Source organism: Hippopotamus amphibius, chromosome X, assembly GCF_030028045.1.
Source record: "Hippopotamus amphibius kiboko isolate mHipAmp2 chromosome X, mHipAmp2.hap2, whole genome shotgun sequence".
NCBI lineage: Eukaryota > Metazoa > Chordata > Mammalia > Artiodactyla > Hippopotamidae > Hippopotamus > Hippopotamus amphibius.
This window is the reverse complement of record NC_080203.1, coordinates 121,207,731-121,220,523: the sequence shown is the minus strand read 5'-3', so window position 1 is coordinate 121,220,523 and position 12,793 is coordinate 121,207,731. Positions and strand designations below refer to the sequence as shown.

Sequence of the window (12,793 nt, the reverse complement as noted above, 5' to 3'; positions counted from 1 at the left end):
TTTTGTCTGCTTCTCATATTTTTAGTCCTTGGCAAAGAAAAGAGTTTTTCCTTCAGAAAATACTATCCAATTATGCCACATACAGGAATCATTTTGCCCATCAATATAGAAAAACAGTAGCTACCAATGGTTCCTGTTTCATCACTCAAAGACCAGGGGAATCCCCCTACCAGATTTTTAATGGCTAAAATACATTATGTTCCGATATGTATGTTTAAAGAGTAAAGCGTCATAAACTATAATTCAGACTCTACATTAATGCTGTCATGGAAGGACCACTATCATGTTCAAGTGATTTGTATCTATTAGCTACTTGTAACCCAATCAAGACAGTTTTAACATTTCAAATGCTAGGTTACTCTTGTATATATTCATAGTTAAGTAAAAAAGAGATATTTCTAGTATTAATCCCTTAATAATTTCATTAGTACAAAAAATGAACTTCACATAATAAATAGTACTAATGTCAAAAAGTCTTTACAGGAAGAGCTGTATAAGTAAAACATTTATACATCTGTGCAAAAAAATCAACTACTTTTATTTTGAGGGTTTCATTTTACAACCTGAAACCAATCTACCACTTTGCCTCTCCCATCCTCAAAGACTATGTGTAAATCTGACTTTCTATGGAGAATACCACACCTTCCCTGCAGCCTTTTTATCTACCTCTATCAATTACCAAGTCAAGAGGATAGAACAGCCTTCTCTCAGCTGCCAGGGCAAATGGAGGACCACTTAACTGCCACCATCACTTCTCCCGTCCCCTTATGTATAGTAATTTACCTACTTACCTCAGCCTCTTTTTAACTCTACCATCATCTACCTCATACTCTATGCTCACTTCCACTTTCTACGAATAACTCTAGTAACCTAATTCACATTATTTCTTCTTACAGAGTCTCCCTGTTATCATCTTCAGGAATTTAAATATCATACTTCTGTTGCTTCATCATCCTGACCTCATCATTAGACAATCTGCGAAGTTTTCCTACCTCCAAGATAACCTCCACCTTCAACCTCCTTACTTGTCATCTTTGCTTCATACCAACTGATCATGCTTTTCATTGGAATTATGAGACCTAGCACCTCTCCATTTTCATCCAATCTGTTAGCTTTCTTCCGGCTTTACTTTACTCCCTATCAACCTGCACCCAACTGTCCACATCCACCAAAACCTTCATAACTATTATCCCTTACATTATCACTCCCTGATCTTTGATTATGTCCAACATGTCAGGTCCAACCTCTGAGTCACATTATCATTTGCTTTCTCTGAACTATAGAATAAGGGTCAGCTCTCTCTGTAAGGGGCCAGATAGTAAATATTTTAGACTTTGAAGGGCACATATGGTTCTCTGTCACACAATCTTCTTTGTCTCTGTTTTTTTTTCAAACCCTTTTTGAATATAAAAGCTATTCTTAGCTCACAGGATATATGGGCTGAATGTGGCCCTCACTTTCTAGTTTGCCAACTCCTGCTACAGAACATTAGGATACTGTTGATCACTGTAACATCCATGCTAACCTCAACTAGGGTGTCACTGCTTCAACTCACTGATTTCTGAGTATGTTTCAAAGGCAGAACATTTCCCCCTTTTTAAGTTCCCCTCTCCTTCTCACCCTATTCCATTCAGCAAATGACCCCACCTTCTACTTTGTGAGAAGACTAAAGGCTGTCTTTTGGGAGTGATCATAACCATCCCATATCTCCATCTTAAATTACTTTTACTTTCATTCATTCTCATCTCTTCCTCTTATATAAAATGAAGTTTTCTCTCTACTCTTCTAAGCCAAATAGCCTTTCACTTATGTCCTAATAACTATCTTCTTCGGTTCCTCTGGGACATTACAGTTTAAATTATCTCCTCTCTTCATGGTATTTAATCACTTGATCCCAACTCCCTGCTCTCTCTTAAAACCCTCATATATCCCTTATTTTGAAATTTCCTTCCCTAGTTTCTGGCACTCTCAAGCCCTTGCATGAATCTTCCTTCTACTCACTACCAAGACACAAAGAAGAACCACCTGTACTTGATACTTCAATTTCCTTATTATTCTGTGTTTCCTTAGCCTCCTATAATAAGCTTTTCTTCCCCCAACCATTTTAAAGAAATTCTTTCCAAGGTCACTAATGACCTCTTCCCATTAATTAAATCCAAATAAATCCTCACTCTCTTGACCAATCTATTCATCTCCACAGTTCTGGTCCCCACCTTTTAATATATGGCATGAAGAAAAAGAAATAGATTGCACTCTGCACTAGGTTAGTTTAAGACAGAATCTAGGAGTATAGGGTCCTCAAAAAATATTTACTGAATGAATGAAAAATATTTTCAACCTGCAAGCCAATGTTATACCTCCAAAACAAATATATTTTATACAAAGAATTAAGTTGTAACATAAAATATTACTCTGTGGAACATGGCAAATGTAATGAAATCAACATTTGATCTAAAAATTTTGACATTTGATATTAATAAACCTTGGGACACAAATATCTGAGCCATAGCTTCAAATATTCCCCCCAAATATAATATTCTATTACAATAAAAACTCCCTGATGCATGGTATATATGTATATATGAGCAAAGTAAGAAAATGCATTATAAAAAATTTTAAGTATGAAAAAACTTTTTCACTGTAGAAAGCAAGCTTTTCAATGGCAAACACTCAGTTTTGTTCACTGCCATATCCCCAGCACCTCGAACAAAATACTTTTTAAACTGCTTTAAAGAGGAATGAGTAATCATTCAAAACACTGAACAGCAAAATTAAGCTATATACATTATACATGTATTTTTATTTCTCCTCCAAAGAGCAATCATATAACATATACACACCATGCTAAAACTCTATTCAGTATTAAACTATTGAAAAAGAAAACAGATTTGTTTAAAAGATAAGGTTAAAATTATACATACACTACAACCATGTGTTCATAGTGGTAACAAAGTGAGTAAAAACCTCTTTGAAAATAGTATGTAAAATATATATAGAAGGATATGCTAATCATCTTTAATAAAATTTTTATGTGAATACCTAACAAAACTTATCTGGTTCCTCAACTTATCTTCAAGTAGAACAGACAATGTTTGGGTAAGAAAAATGTCCAAGGACTTCCTAGGTGGCGCAGTGGTAAAGAATCCGCCTGCCAATGCAGGGCACAGGGGTTCGAGCCCTGCCCTGGAAAGATTCCACATGCCACGGAGCAACTAAGCCTGTGCACCACAACTACTGAACCTGTGCTCTAGAGCCCGTGAGCCACAACTATTGAGCCCATGTGCCACAACTACTGAAGCCCACGCACCTAGGGCCCCTGCTCCACAACAAGAGAAGCCACTACAACGAGGAGCCTGTACACCACAATGAAGAGTAGCCCCTCCTCTCAGCAACTAGAGAAAGCTCGTGTGCAGCAATGAAGACCCAACACAGCCAATAAATAAATAAAATAAATTTATAAAAAAAAAAGAAAAATGTCCAAGAGATATGAAGTTACTCAATTATGAAAATGCAAAAGAAATTAATAAATCTTGGGAAACAATCAGAAGGCAGGAAATAAAGTCAAGAGGAGGCCCAGAAGCCCAGAAAAGAGAGAAATGAAGACAGGAGCCAGATGCCAACATTTATTGGCTACCCATTACATGCTAATAAGCACTTCAATATCTGTTATCGCATGTAATCCTCCCAAATGTCCTATGAGGTAGGTATTGCTCCCCACTTTATACATGAGAAAACTTAGGTAAGGTTAGGTAACTCTGCAAGATCACCCATTTGGCTAAGAGACTTTTATCTCCTAACTGCATGTTTTTTCTAATATGCCACCTTGCTTTCTGTCCTCTAACAAAAAAGGCTATTACATTCACTTCCCTGAGTCAAAGTGCACGTGTTTTAAAAAAGAAGAAGGCCCAAAAGACAACCTTGTGAACTCCTATGTGATATTTCACTGGTTGCTAGGTGCTCTCTGACAGAGGGAGTCTCGGGTTTTTTAAAAATCAGATGTGGAGGCATCTTATAAGGAGAAAACATTAACAAGTACAGACAAAAACATGCTGGTAAAACTTTTCATGCCTGGAGATTTAACCTTATTTAATATTTATTGCCAAATAGTACTCATTAAATGTACATTTCTGTTGACACATGAAGATGCTTTATTACTGAAAGATACTGCTTGCATTCTCTGAACTATGAAAAGAGAGTAGCACATACAATTACCATAGAAAAGGAAATACACTTAGAAATGAACAGCAACCCCATATTTCCAGTTACTGTTGTACATGTGCTGGTTTGGCTTACACATGGCTTACCTGAAGAGGAACTAAAATGGATTAGAGACATAAATTAACATGTATATTGCTTTTGATCTAAAAAAACTTGCTAAGGACTTCCCTGGTGATGCTGTGGTTAAGAATCTGCCTGCCAGTGCAGGGTACACGGGTTCGATCCCTGCTCCGGGAAGATCCCACATGCCTTGGAGCAACTCAGCCTGTGCGCCACAACTACTGAGCTCGCATGCTGCAGCTACTGAAGCCTGCGTACCGCAATGAGGAGTAGCCCCGCTCACCACAACTAGAGAAACCCCGTGCGCAGTAACAAAGACCCAACATAGCCAAAAAAAAAAATTAAAAAATAAAAATAAAAAGACTCAACAGAGGTATGGTTGCTTACTGTTCTCCAGATTTTTCCATCTAGCATTTACTTAATACCTAGTGTGTTCTCTTTACCAGTATAGGCAATTTAGGAAATTCAGAAGAAATAAATACAGTCCCAGTCATACAGTTCATATTTTATATGTATATTTGTTTGTGTGTATACATAATTCCAATCTCCTTAAGTAGATAGATTTATGGTTTCCTTCTCCTCAAATACACTGAAAGCCATATATATAAAACTGTATGACAACAAGGGCAGAAACTACTATAAAAACAGCTGCCTTCCATATGACCCAGCAATCCCACTACTGGGCATATACCCAGAGAACACCAGAATTCAAAAAGACACATGCACTCCAGTGTTCACTGCAGCACTATTTACAATAGCCAGGACATGGAAGCAACCTAAATGTCCATCAACAGATGAATGGATAAAGAAGATGTGGTACATACATACAACGGAATATTACTCAGCTGTAAAAAGCAATGAAACTGGGACATTTGTAGAGACATAGATGGACCTAGAGACTGTCATACAGAGTGAAGTGAGTTAGAAAGAGAAAAACAAATATTGTATATTAACACATATATGTGGACTATAGAAAAATGGTACAAATCAACCGCTTTGCAAGGCAGAAACAGAGACACAGATGTAGAGAACAAACATATGGACACCAAAGGGGAAAGCAGGGAGGGTTGGGGGGGGAACAAATTGGGAGACTGGGATACCAAATTGTACACTCTAAATATATGCAGTTTATTGTAAAAAAATAAACAAATAAAAAGTTAAAAAAATTAAATTAAATTAAAAAAACAAAAACAAAAACAGCTGCCTTGAGTTTGAGGCTAGAAACAGACAAAATCAAAATATGAATAGCCAAAAACAGAAAAGCAAAATATGGTTTGGAAAAACCAAAATTGAGTAATAAAGAAAAAAAACTCTGTTGCTGTAAACATCTGACTCTGCAAACTTTCAGATTTAGAAATTCTTTGCAAGTTATCGTCCTTATTTTTAAAAGTGCATGTACAATGAAACTGTCATTATTCTAAGGATCTTTCATACTGATAACTATAAAACCAAAGAAACAACATAAACCTCAATTTTGAAAAACATGGAGATATCAAAAGAGATGGTTACACCTAAACTATCCAACCTGGAGGCCTCGTATTCACAGAAACTCAGTCAACGTACCCAACGCCCCTGACTGGAACTTTGCTCCCTGTTCCATAGAGCCCATGTTGCCACAGACTGATCTGTCATGGGCAGCAATAGGAGCCAGGGGGAGGCAGAGTCAAATGTAAACCCTCTGAACTTCCTTCATTCATTCCTGCTGCCATCCCATGCCATAGCACTGGCCTCCTTGACTGGTATCTTCAGACACTACCCCGTTTCTTCTCTCCTCTCCCCAAAATTGTACCAGAGAAGCCACAATCCCATCCCAGAAACCTTGCTTCAAGAATTAAATGTTCATAACTGACAGAGTTTGCTTTACCTCTAAAACTAGCTTTTTGAATACCCAAGGACTATTACTGTCACATAAGAGTGACTTTACCTTTTCATAAGCATACTGACAGTCTTTTAAGTCATTTATTTCCTTATTTTTAGCAATAAAAAATCCTTTTATAAAACCTCAAATAAGCTAAGAAAAACTCTTGAAGGAAACCACAAGGGGTAGTTACTAGTAGAAAAGGAAACAAGGAAGCATGTTCCTGACACTTATCACAACAGGCATTTTGGAAGGCAGAAGCTGGCTGAGGACTATGAATTTTCTCTGAAGAAGCGGGGTAGAGATCAGATGGACATGAAATTCTGGTACCAGCCACTCTTTACACCTATTCCCTCCCCTGCTTCTTACTATCCAGTGCAGAGACACTGATTCCAGATTAATTAGGTTCAAATCCAGCTTTACCACATAATATCTATGAGAAATAATAGCTTGGGCAAATTATCTGAAATCTGCATGTGGCACATGGCATACACTCAAAATATCAACACCATCACCATCCCTGTCTATTCTCACTCTCCCTTCCCAGATTCTGAGGGTGCTCCTTGCCCTCTTCCATCAATGGACTGGATATTGGGGAAACCTTGTTGTCAATGCCTACCTAACAAATGGAAGAAGTAAGTTTCCTCCAAAGATAGAACTCCTATTTATCTACATTATCTACAGCTAATACCTTCACTCCTTCCTCTTATAACCGAACTTCTTGAAAGACTAGCTCATGTTCACTATTATTGTCATTTTCTCATTTTTCTACTCTCTGCAAGCACACTTCCAGGCACTTCTTTTTAGGGAATCTCTGGGTGCTTCCACTACCCATAACCTAATAGCCACTGACAATGATGCTTCTTCCTGATCTTATCTGACTTCCAGCAAGCACTAAACACTTCTTTTTAAAATTCTTTCTTGGATTTCACACGGTCACTCCCTCCTTGTTCTCCTCCTACCTCTGTCACTTCTATGGTGTCTCCCAGGATGAGCTATCTTTTCCCTACCCTCATCTCAGTTTTGAGCACTTTAGTTCACATCCTTGATTTCAGCTACTGCCTACACATAATAATGATTCCCAAATTGTTCTCCTGCTCATTCAAGCATTCACATGTCCACCTCCCCCCACCACACCCCCACAGGCCTGTCTCAAGTTTCAGAGCTGTGTTTTCAATAGCTAACTAGATAATCTAAACAGGCATCTCAAACTCAACAAGTCCAAAAGCAGAATCATCATGCTTATCCTATATGCTCTACCTTGATGAATGCCATTACCTTTTTTTCACCAAATTACCAAAAGTCAGAAATCTTGAAGTCATCTTTGTACTCTTCCTCCCTTCACATGTCTAACCAAGCCTACCTCCTTTAAGAATTTCCTAGTTGTGCTCTTCTTTATGCCTGTCAATGACTTGGTCCGAGACCTCATGACTTCTCACATAAGCTATAACACTAGCTTCTTAATTGGCATTCCTGGCTGCCCTTCCCAATCCATACTTTATAGTACATCAGTATGACCTTTCTAAAATATAAACTGAATGTCACTTTTCCACTTAAAGATCTTCAGTGATGCCACATTACCCATATGCTAAAATCTTAACTCCTTGGCCTGGTATCCAAGGCCCTCTACATATCTTCACAGCCTCATCTCATCTCTTCCCCATCTATCATTATAGATTCAGCCATAATCATCTGCTTCAGATCCCCAAACATTCTGACCTTTACTGCCTTTGCAGAGGCTGACCCAAGGAAAGCCTTCCCTCACTTGTCACTAGCTAAACTGCCATACATTATTTGAAACTCTGTTCAATTATCAGCTCTGTAAAATTCTAGCACTAAGCTCCCAGGCAAACCATAGGATCTTAATATTCATACATCACACATAATGCATTTATTTCTACTGGCACAGATCTTATAGCATCTTATCTTTACTTACACATCTATCTGTCTCACCACACTGTGAGTTTCTTTAGGGGAAGGAACCATGTAAGTTCCATTGTTACATCTCCAACGTCTGGTCTAGGGCCTGCCACATAATGGGCATCCAATAAATGTTTGTTAAATGAGTAAATGTTTAATATTCAAGTTTTGTCTCTGATCTTATATTATTATAGAGACAATTGAGGTAGTTTATGCATTAAATAGATGACCATGGCTTAATTACAAAATTACAGATTTCTTGGAAAATATGCTTCAAATACTAATCAACCAACTTAAAACTCAACTTCTAGAATACACTCCATTCAAAAATGAAGAAAGGACTGCAAATCAAAACCAAAGTGTGGTACCACTTCACACCCACTAAGATGTCTATAACTTAAAAAAAAAAAAAGGAAAATAACAAGTGTTGGCAAGGATACGGAGAAACTGAAACCCTCATACACTGCTGGTAGGAATGTAAAGTTGTGCAGCTCTGTGGAAACAGTTTGGTGGTTCCTGAAAAAGTTAAACATATAATCAACATATGAACCAGCAATTCCACTGCTAGGAATGCCACTCAAAAGAAATGAAAAGAGGGACTCAAACAAGCACACGTTTGGGCATGTTCTTAGCAACACTATTTAAAGCCAAAATGTGGAAACAGTCCAAATGTCCGTACATACAATGGAATATTATTCATCCATGGAAAGGAATAACCAACACATGCTATGACATGGATGAACTTTGAAGACATTACGCTAAATGAAAGAAGCCAGACACAAAATCACATACTATATAATCCTGTTTACATGAAATATCTAGAACAGGTAAATCTATAGGAACAGAATACAGACTGGTGATAACCAGCGTCAAGAGGGAAGAGGGAGTGGGGAGCAACTGCTTGATGGGTACAGGGTTTCCTTTTAGGGTGATGAAAACGTTTTGGAACTAGACAAAGGTGGTAGTTGCACAACATTGTGGATGTACTAAGTGTTCCCGAATTTGTGCAGTTTTAAATGGTTAATTTTATATTATATGAATTCCACCTCATTAAAAAAAACACTGGGGGAGAAAAGGGAAATTTGCATACTTCAAATGAGCCAGAGACTTCACATATATTATTAAAATTTGTCTTTACAATTTTGTAAAGCAAGTATTATTATCCTGATTTTACATATAAAGAAACAGAAGCTCAGCGAGATAAGTAACATCCAATCCAGTATCACCCATCTAGTCTAGAAGTGGTAGAAACGGAATTCAAATTCAGATCTAGCTCATCCAAAAGTCCACGCTCTTTGCTTAAACTGGGTACTATTTTTAATTAGTGAGGGAAAAAATGAAAAGACGTGGTCTTTTAATCAAAATATTTTCTATAAACTTAATGAACAAAATGCAGAATTAAGTGGTTGGCTTAAATATTTTTTTAGGTTCAAATTTGAGGAAGCTTACGTGTAAACAACAAAGAAAAGTATTTAAAGTAATACTGAAAACAAATTATCAACATGCCCTTAATAATCCAGTGTTTTAGGTGCTTTAGTTTTTTCAGTTCTCTTGGCCGAATATAAACACTTAAGGAAAAAAATTGCATCAAATATTGGCATACCTTCTGACAGTCTTTCTTTACTCTTTAAATTTTCTTGCGTATTTTCTCTAATTCAAATATTTACAATCATAACACATTTTATATTTACCTATTAATTACTAAAATAACAGAGTAAGACTACTTAAGTAGATGGGACCAAATCAATACAATTCTGTATACATGGAACAGAATACATCATCTGCTTTTTTTTTTTTTTTTTTGGCACACGGGCTTAGTTGCTCCGCGGCATGTGGGATCTTCCTGGAGCTGGGATCGAACCCGTGACCTCTGCATTGGCAGGCGGATTCTTAACCACTGCGCCACCTAGGAAGCCCCATCATCTGCTTTTGAAGATGTCCTCAGTTGGTCTCAATGACTCTTGGCAATGAACATTTCTGATTTTTTAATTAAAGTTTCCTAATGCTTATATACCAAAATATTATCAGTGATTATATCCAGATGGCAAGAATATAAGCAATTTTTAGATTTTACTCATCACTTGTTTTCTAAATGTTCTACAATAAATACCAATTTTGTCATTAAAAATATAAAATGCCCCAAAGATAAACAACCTAGCAACTTTCTGAATAGAATCAGTCACTCTAAATATTTAGATGTCTATAAAGAAAACAATTATTCAACATAAGCATTATAATATTCTATTCTGATAAAAAGCCATGCAACTTTTAGACTAGCACACATGAATCCACTAAAAATAACATTAGAAAAACACACACAGGCTCACTACATACCTATAGTGACCTTTAGAATCTACTGCTCAGTCTCCAGCAGTTTCAGAATTAAAGAGTAGATCCCCTTCGTACCAAGGCAGAAATCTTTCAGAGAAGCTGATTCAGCAGAACATAATCATAAAAGCATCTCTGTTGCCCAAGCAGTTGATCGTCAGAGACATATGGTGCCTACCATTCATAGTAGCAGGGGCACTCTCTGTCCTGGTCAGATACCCTCCCTCACCTCAATCCTGCCTCCCACAGGTCTCTGCTTATCATTCTTCCTTTTATCATCACTTAAAGACTTCTCTGCCATACCACTTTTTTACTCTCTCTCTTACTTGCCCAAAACAAACATAGAAGTCCTTTTTTGACCCCACACACCCCACCACCAAGCCTTGTTCATTTTAAAAGGTTTATTTGTTTTACAACTAATCAGTACAAGGGAAAAAAAGTTACAAAAGAAAACAAGATCTCTAATTTTTAGTGGTAGCTCTGCTGGTTTTTATGGAGATGGGACCTGTCTTTTCCAAATTTAACCCTTGTTGGACCTTGCAGCCAGTTACTGAGTCTAACCTGAGGGCTCTGCCAGTTCCCTGCTCATTGACCAAGCAGAGGTGGTTTGGTTGGCATGGTGAGAGTCCCAATAGAGACAACAAACCCTTAGCTCCTCCATTGTCCTTCCTGATTCTCCTTCATGACCCATGTAGGTTTCTCTCAACACCAAGAACCACAGTTTTACAGTATTAAAAATACCTTAAACATATAATAAAAGGTAACTCTCACATAAAAAGAAAGAAATCATTCACTCAGAAAAATAAAGATCTTATTTAAAAGAACTTGCTTTTGGGGTCTGACAGAGCATCCCCATTTGGGAAATGCTGATACGTCTTTTCCAGCAGACTTCAAAAATTATGTCTGGACAACTAAGCCAAATCCAAATATAATGAAAGGATCTGTAGCTTTGAGTCACTCCTTTCCCCGTTTCAAAACAGAGCTTGGAGAGAGAAGAAATTCTTCATACACAGACCTTATAAAACATAAGTTAATCTGCAAAGAATATTCTATCTTAAGGTGATTTAAAATTTCTAAAAATGTTACTGGGAAAAACTTTCCAAAGAAAATTGAAAGGATAAAGGATAGCTTTCTAACTTAAATGAATTACAAAAGTCCTGTGAAAGTTATTTATCTCCATACCTAAGTGACAATGCCTTTTCTCCTTGGCATACATGCAAAATTAAAATAAGAAAATCTAATTTAGTAAAATTTACATTGTTTTTCTACCCTGTTATATAATTATATCTCATATGTATTTAATCTAGAAAGGAAATCACAAAAATGCAAGAACAAGATACAAATCACAATCAGAATTTAGAAGAGCTTTAAGAGCATTGTTTTAAAATATATTTGTTTTCTACTTTCAGATCATAGATGCTTTGTAAACCACTCCCTTCAGCTTCATGGGGGGTGCTTCCCATGAAGATCATTTCATTTCACAATTGCTACTCATATCTGCTCAGTTCATAAGAAACCAAGATTTTGGTTAAAATGACATTATTAAAGATGACAGTTTCCAAAACCTTTAATATTTTCAAAAGAAACTTCATATGAAAAGAAGCAACTTTAGTTGTTTCAGGTCAATTCATAATTCATCTAACAAGATAGCTTTTTTTCTTCATTTTATTGAAGTATAGTTGATTTACAATGTTGTGTTAGTTTCAGGTGTACATCAAAGTGATTCAGTTATACATATACATATATTTTTCATATTCTTTTCCATTATGGTTTATCAAGACTGAGCTTTTAAAAGTCACTCAATTTTTAAACCATAGCGTCTTTTTTCTTATTGAATGACTTCTATAGTGACTCCCATTATGCTCCTAAAAAAAAAAATCATAGCAATCACCACTATAATTTCCACAAAACACATTAAATGTATTGACACAGTATTTATTTAAGTAAAATATGTTATGCACATTTCTATATCATAAAAATCCTTTTAATAAGTCTCATGTAATACCAGTGAAAAATCATGTCATATTCCTCAAAGCTATAGAAAAATATTTGGCAACTTTTCACTACAAACTGGAGATTTAAATGATCAAGTTTGACTTACGATAGGGTTATTCCTTTCTTATTTTAAATCATTTTTACCGTGGAGATAACCAAAGTATGACTTTTCTCTTGTACTATAAAACAATTTTTAGAAGTGACTAATCAAATAATAGTGCCAACAATTTCAGCACGTAACATTTAGAACAAAATAGAGGATTTTTTTTAAAGATAAGAGAAATGACTGGGATATTTAGTATACAAAAGCTAACAAAGCAGACAATGAATTTCTTTAACCACACTTCAACTGCAATAGAAAGAAACTTTTGAGGTAATTCCTACCTTTAGAAAATATTCCAGAGAAACAAAATG

At 36.3% G+C, this 12,793-nt stretch overlaps 1 protein-coding gene across 1 annotated transcript in view; it reads right to left on the bottom strand.

Moving 5' to 3' along the window:
• The window catches only part of SCML2 (Scm polycomb group protein like 2), an 89,069-nt gene that overhangs the window by 19,651 nt on the left and 56,625 nt on the right, over positions 1–12,793 (bottom strand). The window lies entirely within an intron of this gene.